This window comes from Hydractinia symbiolongicarpus, chromosome 2, assembly GCF_029227915.1.
Source record: "Hydractinia symbiolongicarpus strain clone_291-10 chromosome 2, HSymV2.1, whole genome shotgun sequence".
NCBI lineage: Eukaryota > Metazoa > Cnidaria > Hydrozoa > Anthoathecata > Hydractiniidae > Hydractinia > Hydractinia symbiolongicarpus.
The window spans coordinates 32,996,156-33,010,688 of NC_079876.1; positions in this window are offsets into that span (position 1 = coordinate 32,996,156).

The window sequence follows — 14,533 nt, forward strand, 5'->3', positions numbered from 1 at the left end:
GATTTTTTAAATTATTTTTTTACCACTAAAACGCATGAAACTTGTAGTTTTCAAAAATGTTTTCATTTTTGATGAGACGCTGAATAAAAGCAGTTTAATCGCCGGTAAACGAAAACCCGCCATTTCCCGTAAACCCCGGACTCGGCCCGTATAGTCAAAAGTATACAAAGAAATTACCCAGGGAGTAAACTCATTTTCCGAACGATTTTTTAAATTACTTTCTCACCACTACAACGCATGAGACTTATAGTTTTTAAAAATGTTTTCATTTTTGATGAGACGCTGAATAAAAGAAGTTTAATCGCCGGCAAACGAAAACCCGCCATTTCCCGTAAACCCCGGACTCGGCCCGTATAGTCAAAAGTATACAAAGAAAGTACCCAGGGAGTAAACTCATTTTCCAAACGATTTTTTATATTATTTTTTCACCACTACAACGCATGAGACTTGTAGTTTTCAAAACTGTTTTCATTTTTGATGAGACGCTTAATGAAAGAGGTTTAATCGCCGGCAAACGAAATCCCGCGATTTCCCGTAAATCCCGGGCTTGGCCCGTATAGTCGAATGTATACAAAGAAAGTACCCAGGGAGTAAACTCATTTCCCGAACGATTTTTTAAATTTTTTTTTCACCACTAAAACGCATGAGACTTGTAGTTTTCAAAAATGTTTTCATTTTTGATGAGACGGTTAATGAAAGAAGTTTAATCACCGGCAATCGAAAATCCGCGATTTCCCGTAAATCCCGGGCTTGGCCCGTATAGTCGAATGTATACAAAGAAAGTACCCTGTGAGTAAACACATTTCCCGAACGATTTTTTAAATTATTTTTTCACCACTAAAACGCATGAGACTTGTAGTTTTCAGAAATGTTTTCATTTTTGATGAGACGCTTAATGAAAGTGGTTTAATCGCCAGCAAACGAAAACCCGCGATTTCCCGTAAATCCCGGGCTTGGCCCGTATAGTCGAATGTATACAAAGAAAGTACCCAGGGAGTAAACTCATTTCCCGAACGATTTTTTATATTATTTTTTTACCACTAAACGCATGAGACTTGTAGTTTTCAAAAATATTTTCATATTTGATGGGACGCTGAATAAAAGAAGTTTAATCGCCGGCAAACGAAAACCCGCCATTTCCCGTAAACCCCCGACTCGACCGGTATAGTCAAAAGTATACAAAGAAAGTACCCAGGGAGTAAACTCATTTCCCGAACGATTTTTTATATTATTTTTTTACCACTAAACGCATGAGACTTGTAGTTTTCAAAAATATTTTCATATTCGATGGGACGCTGAATAAAAGAAGTTTAATCGCGGGCAAACGAAAATCCGCAATTTCCCGTAAATCCCGGACTCGGCCCGTATAATCAAAAGTATACAAAGAAAGTACCCAGGAAGTAAACTCATTTCCCGAACGATTTTTTAAATTATTTTTTAACCACTAAAACGCATGAGACTTGTAGTATTTAAAAATATTTTCATTTTTGATGAGACCCTTAATGAAAGAGGTTTAATCGCCGGCAAACGAAATCCCGCGTTTTGCCGTAAATCCGGGGCTTGGCCCGTATAGTCGAATGTATACAAAGAAAGTACCCAGGGAGTAAACTCATTTCCCGAACGATTTTTTAAATTTTTTTTTCACCACTAAAACGCATGAGACTTGTAGTTTTCAAAAATGTTTTCATTTTTGATGAGACGCTTAATGAAAGAGGTTTAATCGCCGGAAAACGAAAACCCGCGATTTCCCGTAAATCCCGGGCTTGGCCCGTATAGTCGAATGTATACAAAGAAAGTACCCTGTGAGTAAACTCGTTTCCAGAACGATTTTTTAAATTATTTTTTCACCACTAAAACGCATGAGACTTGTAGTTTTTAAAAATGTTTTCATTTTTGATGAGACGCTAAATAAAAGAAGTTTAATCGCCGGCAAACGAAAACCCGCGATTTCCCTAAACTCTAAAACGCATGAGACTTGTAGTTTTCAGAAATGTTTTCATTTTTGATGAGACGCTTAATGAAAGTGGTTTACTCGCCGGCAAACGAAAACCCACGATTTCCCGTAAATCACGGGCTTGGCCGTATAGTCGAATGTATACAAAGAAAGTACCCTGTGAGTAAACTCGTTTCCAGAACGATTTTTTAAATTATTTTTTCACCACTAAAACGCATGAGACTTGTAGTTTTTAAAAATGTTTTCATTTTTGATGAGACGCTAAATAAAAGAAGTTTAATCGCCGGCAAACGAAAACCCGCGATTTCCCTAAACCCTAAAACGCATGAGACTTGTAGTTTTCAGAAATGTTTTCATTTTTGATGAGACGCTTAATGAAAGTGGTTTACTCGCCGGCAAACGAAAACCCGCGATTTCCCGTAAATCACGGGCTTGGCCCGTATAGTCGAATGTATACAAAGAAAGTACCATGTGAGTAAACTCATTTCCCGAACGATTTTATAAATTATTTTTTCACCACTAAAACGCATGAGACTTGTTGTTTTCAAAAATGTTTTCATTTTTGATGAGACGCTGAATAAAAGAAGTTTAATCGCCGGCAAACGAAAACCTGCGATTTCCCGTAAATCCCGGACTCGGCCCGTATAGTCAAAAGTATACAAAGAAAGTACCCAGGGAGTAAACTCATTTCCCAAACGATTATTTGAATTATTATTTCACCACTAAAGCCCATGAGACTTGCAGTTTTTAAAAATGTTTTCATATTTGATGAGACGCTGAATAAAAGAAGTTTAATCGATCGCCGGCAAACGAAAACCCGCGATTTCCCGTAAATCCCGGACTCGGCCCGTATAGTCAAAAGTATAAAAGGAAAGTACCCAGTGAGTAAACTCATTTCCCGAACGAATTTTTAAATTATTTTTTCACCACTAAAACGCATGAGACTTGTAGTTTTCAGAAATGTTTTCATTTTTGATGAGACGCTGAATAAAAGAAGTTTAATCGCCGGCAAACGAAAACCCGCCATTTCCAGTAAATCCCGGACTCGGCCCGTATAGTCAAAAGTATACAAAGAAAGTACCCAGGGTGTAAACTCATTTCCCGAACGATTTTTTAAATTATTTTTTCACCACTAAAACGCATGAGACTTGTAGTTTTCAGAAATGTTTTCATTTTTGATGAGACGCTGAATAAAAGAAGTTTAATCGCCGGCAAACGAAAACCCGCCATTTCCAGTAAATCCCGGACTCGGCCCGTATAGTCAAAAGTATACAAAGAAAGTACCCAGGGTGTAAACTCATTTCCCGAACGATTTTTTAAATTATTTTTTCACAACTAAAGCCCATGAGACTTGTAGTTTTCAAAAATGTTTTCATTTTTGATGAGACGCTGAATAAAAGAAGTTTAATCGCGGGCAAACGAATACCTGCGATTTCCAGTATATCCCGGACTCGGCCCGTATAGTCAAAAGTATACAAAAAAAGTACCCAGGGTGTAAACTCATTTCCCGAACGATTTTTTAAATTATTATTTCACCACTAAAACGCATGAGACTTGTAGTTTTCAAAAATGTTTTCATTTTTGATGAGACGCTGAATAAAAGAAGTTTAATCGCCGGCAAACGAAAACCCGCCATTTCCAGTAAATCCCGGACTCGGCCCGTATAGTCAAAAGTATACAAAGAAAGTACCCAGGGTGTAAACTCATTTCCCGAACGATTTTTTAAATTATTTTTTCACAACTAAAGCCCATGAGACTTGTAGTTTTCAAAAATGTTTTCATTTTTGATGAGACGCTGAATAAAAGAAGTTTAATCGCGGGCAAACGAATACCTGCGATTTCCAGTATAACCCGGACTCGGCCCGTATAGTCAAAAGTATACAAAGAAAGTACCCAGGGAGTAAACTCATTTCTCGAACGATTTTATAAATTATTTTTTCACCACTAAAACGCATGAGACTTGTAGTTTTTAAAAATGTTTTCATTTTTGATGAGACGCTGAATAAAAGAAGTTTAATCGCCGGCAAACGAAAACCCGCCATTTCCCGTAAACCCCGGACTCGGCCCGTATAGTCAAAAGTATACAAAGAAAGTACCCAGGGAGTAAACTCATTTTCCGAAAGATTTTTTAAATTATTTTTTCACCACTACAACGCATGAGACTTGTAGTTTTCAAAACTGTTTTCATTTTTGATGAGACGCTTGATGAAAGAGGTTTAATCGCCGGCAAACGAACTCCCGCGATTTCCCGTAAATCCCGGGCTTGGCCCGTATAGTCGAATGTATACAAAGAAAGTACCCAGGGAGTAAACTCATTTCCCGAACGATTTTTTAAATTTTTTTTTCACCACTAAAACGCATGAGACTTGTAGTTTTCAAAAATGTTTTCATTTTTGATGAGACGGTTAATGAAAGAAGTTTAATCGCCGGCAATCGAAAATCCGCGATTTCCCGTAAATCCCGGGCTTGGCCCGTATAGTCGAATGTATACAAAGAAAGTACCCTGTGAGTAAACTCATTTCCAAAACGATTTTTTATACTATCTTTTCACCACTAAAACGCATGAGACTTGTAGTTTTCAAAAATGTTTTCATTTTTGATGAGACGCTGAATAAAAGAAGTTTAATCGCGGGCAAACGAATACCTGCGATTTCCAGTATAACCCGGACTCGGCCCGTATAGTCAAAAGTATACAAAGAAAGTACCCAGGGAGTAAACTCATTTCTCGAACGATTTTATAAATTATTTTTTCACCACTAAAACGCATGAGACTTGTAGTTTTTAAAAATGTTTTCATTTTTGATGAGACGCTGAATAAAAGAAGTTTAATCGCCGGCAAACGAAAACCCGCCATTTCCCGTAAACCCCGGACTCGGCCCGTATAGTCAAAAGTATACAAAGAAAGTACCCAGGGAGTAAACTCATTTTCCGAACGATTTTTTAAATTATTTTTTCACCACTACAACGCATGAGACTTGTAGTTTTCAAAACTGTTTTCATTTTTGATGAGACGCTTGATGAAAGAGGTTTAATCGCCGGCAAACGAACTCCCGCGATTTCCCGTAAATCCCGGGCTTGGCCCGTATAGTCGAATGTATACAAAGAAAGTACCCAGGGAGTAAACTCATTTCCCGAACGATTTTTTAAATTTTTTTTTCACCACTAAAACGCATGAGACTTGTAGTTTTCAAAAATGTTTTCATTTTTGATGAGACGGTTAATGAAAGAAGTTTAATCGCCGGCAATCGAAAATCCGCGATTTCCCGTAAATCCCGGGCTTGGCCCGTATAGTCGAATGTATACAAAGAAAGTACCCTGTGAGTAAACTCATTTCCAAAACGATTTTTTATACTATCTTTTCACCACTAAAACGCATGAGACTTGTAGTTTTCAAAAATGTTTTCATTTTTGATGAGACGCTGAATAAAAGAAGTTTAATCGCCGGCAAACGAAAACCCGTCATTTCCCGTAAACCCCGGACTCGACCGGTATAGTCAAAAGTATACAAAGAAAGTACCCAGGGAGTAAACTCATTTCCCGAACGATTTTTTATATTATTTTTTTACCACTAAACGCATGAGACTTGTAGTTTTCAAAAATATTTTCATATTTGATGGGACGCTGAATAAAAGAAGTTTAATCGCGGGCAAACGAAAATCCGCGATTTCCCTAAACACTAAAACGCATGAGACTTGTAGTTTTCAGAAATGTTTTCATTTTTGATGAGACGCTTAATGAAAGTGGTTTACTCGCCGGCAAACGAAAACCCGCGATTTCCCGTAAATCCCGGGCTTGGCCCGTATAGTCGAATGTATACAAAGAAAGTACCTTGTGAGTAAACTCATTTCCAAAACGATTTTTTAAACTATCTTTTCACCACTAAAACGCATGAGACTTGTAGTTTTCAAAAATGTTTTCATTTTTGATGAGACGCTGAATAAAAGAAGTTTAATCGCCGGCAAACGAAAACCCGTCATTTCCCGTAAACCCCGGACTCGACCGGTATAGTCAAAAGTATACAAAGAAAGTACCCAGGGAGTAAACTCATTTCCCGAACGATTTTTTATATTATTTTTTTACCACTAAATGCATGAGACTTGAAGTTTTCAAAAATATTGTCATATTTGATGGGACGCTGAATAAAAGAAGTTTAATCGCGGGCAAACGAAAATCCGCGATTTCCCGTAAATCCCAGACTCGGCCCGTATAATCAAAAGTATACAAAGAAAGTACCCAGGGAGTAAACTCATTTCCCGAACGATTTTTTAAAATATTTTTTAACCACTAAAACGCATGAGACTTGTAGTATTTAAAAATATTTTCATTTTTGATGAGACGCTTAATGAAAGAGGTTTAATCGCCGACAAACGAAATCCCGCGTTTTGCCGTAAATCCGGGGCTTGGCCCGTATAGTCGAATGTATACAAAGAAAGTACCCAGGGAGTAAACTCATTTCCCGAACGAGTTTTTAAATTTTTTTTTCACCACTAAAACGCATGAGACTTGTAGTTTTCAAAAATGTTTTCATTTTTGATGAGACGCTTAATGAAAGAGGTTTAATCGCCGGAAAACGAAAACCCGGGATTTCCCGTAAATCCCGGGCTTGGCCCGTATAGTCGAATGTATACAAAGAAAGTACCCTGTGAGTAAACTCGTTTCCAGAACGATTTTTTAAATTATTTTTTCACCACTAAAACGCATGAGACTTGTAGTTTTCAGAAATGTTTTCATTTTTGATGAGACGCTGAATAAAAGAAGTTTAATCGCCGGCAAACGAAAACCCGCCATTTCCAGTAAATCCCGGACTCGGCCCGTATAGTCAAAAGTATACAAAGAAAGTACCCAGGGTGTAAACTCATTTCCCGAACGATTTTTTAAATTATTTTTTCACAACTAAAGCCCATGAGACTTGTAGTTTTCAAAAATGTTTTCATTTTTGATGAGACGCTGAATAAAAGAAGTTTAATCGCGGGCAAACGAATACCTACGATTTTCAGTAAATCCCGGACTCGGCCCGTATAGTCAAAAGTATACAAAGAAAGTACCCAGGGAGTAAACTCATTTCTCGAACGATTTTATAAATTATTTTTTCACCACTAAAACGCATGAGACTTGTAGTTTTTAAAAATGTTTTCATTTTTGATGAGACGCTGAATAAAAGAAGTTTAATCGCCGGCAAACGAAAACCCGCCATTTCCCGTAAACCCCGGACTCGGCCCGTATAGTCAAAAGTATACAAAGAAAGTACCCAGGGAGTAAACTCATTTTCCGAACGATTTTTTAAATTATTTTTTCACCACTACAACGCATGAGACTTGTAGTTTTCAAAAATGTTTTCATTTTTGATGAGACGCTTAATGAAAGAGGTTTAATCGCCGGCAAACAAAATCCCGCGATTTCCCGTAAATCCCGGGCTTGGCCCGTATAGTCGAATGTATACAAAGAAAGTACCCAGGGAGTAAACTCATTTCCCGAACGATTTTTTAAATTATTTTTTCACCACTAAAACGCATGAGACTTGTAGTTTTCAGAAATGTTTTCATTTTTGATGAGACGCTGAATAAAAGAAGTTTAATCGCCGGCAAACGAAAACCCGCCATTTCCAGTAAATCCCGGACTCGGCCCGTATAGTCAAAAGTATACAAAGAAAGTACCCAGGGTGTAAACGCATTTCCCGAACGATTTTTTAAATTATTTTTTCACAACTAAAGCCGATGAGACTTGTAGTTTTCAAAAATGTTTTCATTTTTGATGAGACGCTGAATAAAAGAAGTTTAATCGCGGGCAAACGAATACCTGCGATTTCCAGTAAATCCCGGACTCGGCCCGTATAGTCAAAAGTATACAAAGAAAGTACCCAGGGAGTAAACTCATTTCTCGAACGATTTTATAAATTATTTTTTCACCACTAAAACGCATGAGACTTGTAGTTTTTAAAAATGTTTTCATTTTTGATGAGACGCTGAATAAAAGAAGTTTAATCGCCGGCAAACGAAAACCCGCCATTTCCCGTAAACCCCGGACTCGGCCCGTATAGTCAAAAGTATACAAAGAAAGTACCCAGGGAGTAAACTCATTTTCCGAACGATTTTTTAAATTATTTTTTCACCACTACAACGCATGAGACTTGTAGTTTTCAAAACTGTTTTCATTTTTGATGAGACGCTTGATGAAAGAGGTTTAATCGCCGGCAAACGAACTCCCGCGATTTCCCGTAAATCCCGGGCTTGGCCCGTATAGTCGAATGTATACAAAGAAAGTACCCAGGAAGTAAACTCATTTCCCGAACGATTTTTTAAATTTTTTTTTCACCACTAAAACGCATGAGACTTGTAGTTTTCAAAAATGTTTTCATTTTTGATGAGACGGTTAATGAAAGAAGTTTAATCGCCGGCAATCGAAAATCCGCGATTTCCCGTAAATCCCGGGCTTGGCCCGGGATTTACGGGAGTTGAATGTATACAAAGAAAGTACCCTGTGAGTAAACACATTTCCCGAACGATTTTTTAAATTATTTTTTCACCACTAAAACGCATGAGACTTGTAGTTTTCAAAAATATTTTCATATTTGATGGGACGCTGAATAAAAGAAGTTTAATCGCGGGCAAACGAAAATCCGCGATTTCCCTAAACACTAAAACGCATGAGACTTGTAGTTTTCAGAAATGTTTTCATTTTTGATGAGACGCTTAATGAAAGTGGTTTACTCGCCGGCAAACGAAAACCCGCGATTTCCCGTAAATCCCGGGCTTGGCCCGTATAGTCGAATGTATACAAAGAAAGTACCTTGTGAGTAAACTCATTTCCAAAACGATTTTTTAAACTATCTTTTCACCACTAAAACGCATGAGACTTGTAGTTTTCAAAAATGTTTTCATTTTTGATGAGACGCTGAATAAAAGAAGTTTAATCGCCGGCAAACGAAAACCCGTCATTTCCCGTAAACCCCGGACTCGACCGGTATAGTCAAAAGTATACAAAGAAAGTACCCAGGGAGTAAACTCATTTCCCGAACGATTTTTTATATTATTTTTTTACCACTAAATGCATGAGACTTGAAGTTTTCAAAAATATTGTCATATTTGATGGGACGCTGAATAAAAGAAGTTTAATCGCGGGCAAACGAAAATCCGCGATTTCCCGTAAATCCCAGACTCGGCCCGTATAATCAAAAGTATACAAAGAAAGTACCCAGGGAGTAAACTCATTTCCCGAACGATTTTTTAAAATATTTTTTAACCACTAAAACGCATGAGACTTGTAGTATTTAAAAATATTTTCATTTTTGATGAGACGCTTAATGAAAGAGGTTTAATCGCCGACAAACGAAATCCCGCGTTTTGCCGTAAATCCGGGGCTTGGCCCGTATAGTCGAATGTATACAAAGAAAGTACCCAGGGAGTAAACTCATTTCCCGAACGAGTTTTTAAATTTTTTTTTCACCACTAAAACGCATGAGACTTGTAGTTTTCAAAAATGTTTTCATTTTTGATGAGACGCTTAATGAAAGAGGTTTAATCGCCGGAAAACGAAAACCCGGGATTTCCCGTAAATCCCGGGCTTGGCCCGTATAGTCGAATGTATACAAAGAAAGTACCCTGTGAGTAAACTCGTTTCCAGAACGATTTTTTAAATTATTTTTTCACCACTAAAACGCATGAGACTTGTAGTTTTCAGAAATGTTTTCATTTTTGATGAGACGCTGAATAAAAGAAGTTTAATCGCCGGCAAACGAAAACCCGCCATTTCCAGTAAATCCCGGACTCGGCCCGTATAGTCAAAAGTATACAAAGAAAGTACCCAGGGTGTAAACTCATTTCCCGAACGATTTTTTAAATTATTTTTTCACAACTAAAGCCCATGAGACTTGTAGTTTTCAAAAATGTTTTCATTTTTGATGAGACGCTGAATAAAAGAAGTTTAATCGCGGGCAAACGAATACCTACGATTTTCAGTAAATCCCGGACTCGGCCCGTATAGTCAAAAGTATACAAAGAAAGTACCCAGGGAGTAAACTCATTTCTCGAACGATTTTATAAATTATTTTTTCACCACTAAAACGCATGAGACTTGTAGTTTTTAAAAATGTTTTCATTTTTGATGAGACGCTGAATAAAAGAAGTTTAATCGCCGGCAAACGAAAACCCGCCATTTCCCGTAAACCCCGGACTCGGCCCGTATAGTCAAAAGTATACAAAGAAAGTACCCAGGGAGTAAACTCATTTTCCGAACGATTTTTTAAATTATTTTTTCACCACTACAACGCATGAGACTTGTAGTTTTCAAAAATGTTTTCATTTTTGATGAGACGCTTAATGAAAGAGGTTTAATCGCCGGCAAACAAAATCCCGCGATTTCCCGTAAATCCCGGGCTTGGCCCGTATAGTCGAATGTATACAAAGAAAGTACCCAGGGAGTAAACTCATTTCCCGAACGATTTTTTAAATTATTTTTTCACCACTAAAACGCATGAGACTTGTAGTTTTCAGAAATGTTTTCATTTTTGATGAGACGCTGAATAAAAGAAGTTTAATCGCCGGCAAACGAAAACCCGCCATTTCCAGTAAATCCCGGACTCGGCCCGTATAGTCAAAAGTATACAAAGAAAGTACCCAGGGTGTAAACGCATTTCCCGAACGATTTTTTAAATTATTTTTTCACAACTAAAGCCGATGAGACTTGTAGTTTTCAAAAATGTTTTCATTTTTGATGAGACGCTGAATAAAAGAAGTTTAATCGCGGGCAAACGAATACCTGCGATTTCCAGTAAATCCCGGACTCGGCCCGTATAGTCAAAAGTATACAAAGAAAGTACCCAGGGAGTAAACTCATTTCTCGAACGATTTTATAAATTATTTTTTCACCACTAAAACGCATGAGACTTGTAGTTTTTAAAAATGTTTTCATTTTTGATGAGACGCTGAATAAAAGAAGTTTAATCGCCGGCAAACGAAAACCCGCCATTTCCCGTAAACCCCGGACTCGGCCCGTATAGTCAAAAGTATACAAAGAAAGTACCCAGGGAGTAAACTCATTTTCCGAACGATTTTTTAAATTATTTTTTCACCACTACAACGCATGAGACTTGTAGTTTTCAAAACTGTTTTCATTTTTGATGAGACGCTTGATGAAAGAGGTTTAATCGCCGGCAAACGAACTCCCGCGATTTCCCGTAAATCCCGGGCTTGGCCCGTATAGTCGAATGTATACAAAGAAAGTACCCAGGAAGTAAACTCATTTCCCGAACGATTTTTTAAATTTTTTTTTCACCACTAAAACGCATGAGACTTGTAGTTTTCAAAAATGTTTTCATTTTTGATGAGACGGTTAATGAAAGAAGTTTAATCGCCGGCAATCGAAAATCCGCGATTTCCCGTAAATCCCGGGCTTGGCCCGGGATTTACGGGAGTTGAATGTATACAAAGAAAGTACCCTGTGAGTAAACACATTTCCCGAACGATTTTTTAAATTATTTTTTCACCACTAAAACGCATGAGACTTGTAGTTTTCAGAAATGTTTTCATTTTTGATGAGACGCTTAATGAAAGTGGTTTAATCGCCAGCAAACGAAAACCCGCGATTTCCCGTAAATCCCGGGCTTGGCCCGTATAGTCGAATGTATACAAAGAAAGTACCCTGTGAGTAAACTCATTTCCAAAACGATTTTTTATACTATCTTTTCACCACTAAAACGCATGAGACTTGTAGTTTTCAAAAATGTTTTCATTTTTGATGAGACGCTGAATAAAAGAAGTTTAATCGCCGGCAAACGAAAACCCGTCATTTCCCGTAAACCCCGGACTCGACCGGTATAGTCAAAAGTATACAAAGAAAGTACCCAGGGAGTAAACTCATTTCCCGAACGATTTTTTATATTATTTTTTTACCACTAAACGCATGAGACTTGTAGTTTTCAAAAATATTTTCATATTTGATGGGACGCTGAATAAAAGAAGTTTAATCGCGGGCAAACGAAAATCCGCGATTTCCCTAAACACTAAAACGCATGAGACTTGTAGTTTTCAGAAATGTTTTCATTTTTGATGAGACGCTTAATGAAAGTGGTTTACTCGCCGGCAAACGAAAACCCGCGATTTCCCGTAAATCCCGGGCTTGGCCCGTATAGTCGAATGTATACAAAGAAAGTACCTTGTGAGTAAACTCATTTCCAAAACGATTTTTTAAACTATCTTTTCACCACTAAAACGCATGAGACTTGTAGTTTTCAAAAATGTTTTCATTTTTGATGAGACGCTGAATAAAAGAAGTTTAATCGCCGGCAAACGAAAACCCGTCATTTCCCGTAAACCCCGGACTCGACCGGTATAGTCAAAAGTATACAAAGAAAGTACCCAGGGAGTAAACTCATTTCCCGAACGATTTTTTATATTATTTTTTTACCACTAAATGCATGAGACTTGAAGTTTTCAAAAATATTGTCATATTTGATGGGACGCTGAATAAAAGAAGTTTAATCGCGGGCAAACGAAAATCCGCGATTTCCCGTAAATCCCAGACTCCGCCCGTATAATCAAAAGTATACAAAGAAAGTACCCAGGGAGTAAACTCATTTCCCAAACGATTTTTTAAAATATTTTTTAACCACTAAAACGCATGAGACTTGTAGTATTTAAAAATATTTTCATTTTTGATGAGACGCTTAATGAAAGAGGTTTAATCGCCGACAAACGAAATCCCGCGTTTTGCCGTAAATCCGGGGCTTGGCCCGTATAGTCGAATGTATACAAAGAAAGTACCCAGGGAGTAAACTCATTTCCCGAACGATTTTTTAAATTTTTTTTTCACCACTAAAACGCATGAGACTTGTAGTTTTCAAAAATGTTTTCATTTTTGATGAGACGCTTAATGAAAGAGGTTTAATCGCCGGAAAACGAAAACCCGGGATTTCCCGTAAATCCCGGGCTTGGCCCGTATAGTCGAATGTATACAAAGAAAGTACCCTGTGAGTAAACTCGTTTCCAGAACGATTTTTTAAATTATTTTTTCACCACTAAAACGCATGAGACTTGTAGTTTTCAGAAATGTTTTCATTTTTGATGAGACGCTGAATAAAAGAAGTTTAATCGCCGGCAAACGAAAACCCGCCATTTCCAGTAAATCCCGGACTCGGCCCGTATAGTCAAAAGTATACAAAGAAAGTACCCAGGGTGTAAACTCATTTCCCGAACGATTTTTTAAATTATTTTTTCACAACTAAAGCCCATGAGACTTGTAGTTTTCAAAAATGTTTTCATTTTTGATGAGACGCTGAATAAAAGAAGTTTAATCGCGGGCAAACGAATACCTGCGATTTTCAGTAAATCCCGGACTCGGCCCGTATAGTCAAAAGTATACAAAGAAAGTACCCAGGGAGTAAACTCATTTCTCGAACGATTTTATAAATTATTTTTTCACCCCTAAAACGCATGAGACTTGTAGTTTTTAAAAATGATTTCATTTTTGATGAGACGCTGAATAAAAGAAGTTTAATCGCCGGCAAACGAAAACCCGCCATTTCCCGTAAACCCCGGACTCGGCCCGTATAGTCAAAAGTATACAAAGAAAGTACCCAGGGAGTAAACTCATTTTCCGAACGATTTTTTAAATTATTTTTTCACCACTACAACGCATGAGACTTGTAGTTTTCAAAAATGTTTTCATTTTTGATGAGACGCTTAATGAAAGAGGTTTAATCGCCGGCAAACAAAATCCCGCGATTTCCCGTAAATCCCGGGCTTGGCCCGTATAGTCAAATATATACAAAGAAAGTACCCAGGGAGTAAACTCATTTCCCGAACGATTTTTTAAATTTTTTTTTCACCACTAAAACGCATGAGACTTGTAGTTTTCAAAAATGTTTTCATTTTTGATGAGACGGTTAATGAAAGAAGTTTAATCGCCGGCAATCGAAAATCCGCGATTTCCCGTAAATCCCGGGCTTTGCCCGGGATTTACGGGAGTCGAATGTATACAAAGAAAGTACCCTGTGAGTAAACACATTTCCCGAACGATTTTTTAAATTATTTTTTCACCACTAAAGCGCATGAGACTTGTAGTTTTCAGAAATGTTTTCATTTTTGATGAGACGCTTAATGAAAGTGGTTTAATCGCCAGCAAACGAAAACCCGCGATTTCGCGTAAATCCCGGGCTTGGCCCGTATAGTCGAATGTATACAAAGAAAGTACCCTGTGAGTAAACTCATTTCCAAAACGATTTTTTAAACTATCTTTTCACCACTAAAACGCATGAGACTTGTAGTTTTCAAGAATGTTTTCATTTTTGATGAGACGCTGAATAAAAGAAGTTTAATCGCCGGCAAACGAAAACCCGTCATTTCCCGTAAACCCCGGACTCGACCGGTATAGTCAAAAGTATACAAAGAAAGTACCCAGGGAGTAAACTCATTTCCCGAACGATTTTTTATATTATTTTTTTACCACTAAACGCATGAGACTTGTAGTTTTCAAAAATATTTTCATATTTGATGGGACGCTGAATAAAAGAAGTTTAATCGCGGGCAAACGAAAATCCGCGATTTCCCTAAACACTAAAACGCATGAGACTTGTAGTTTTCAGAA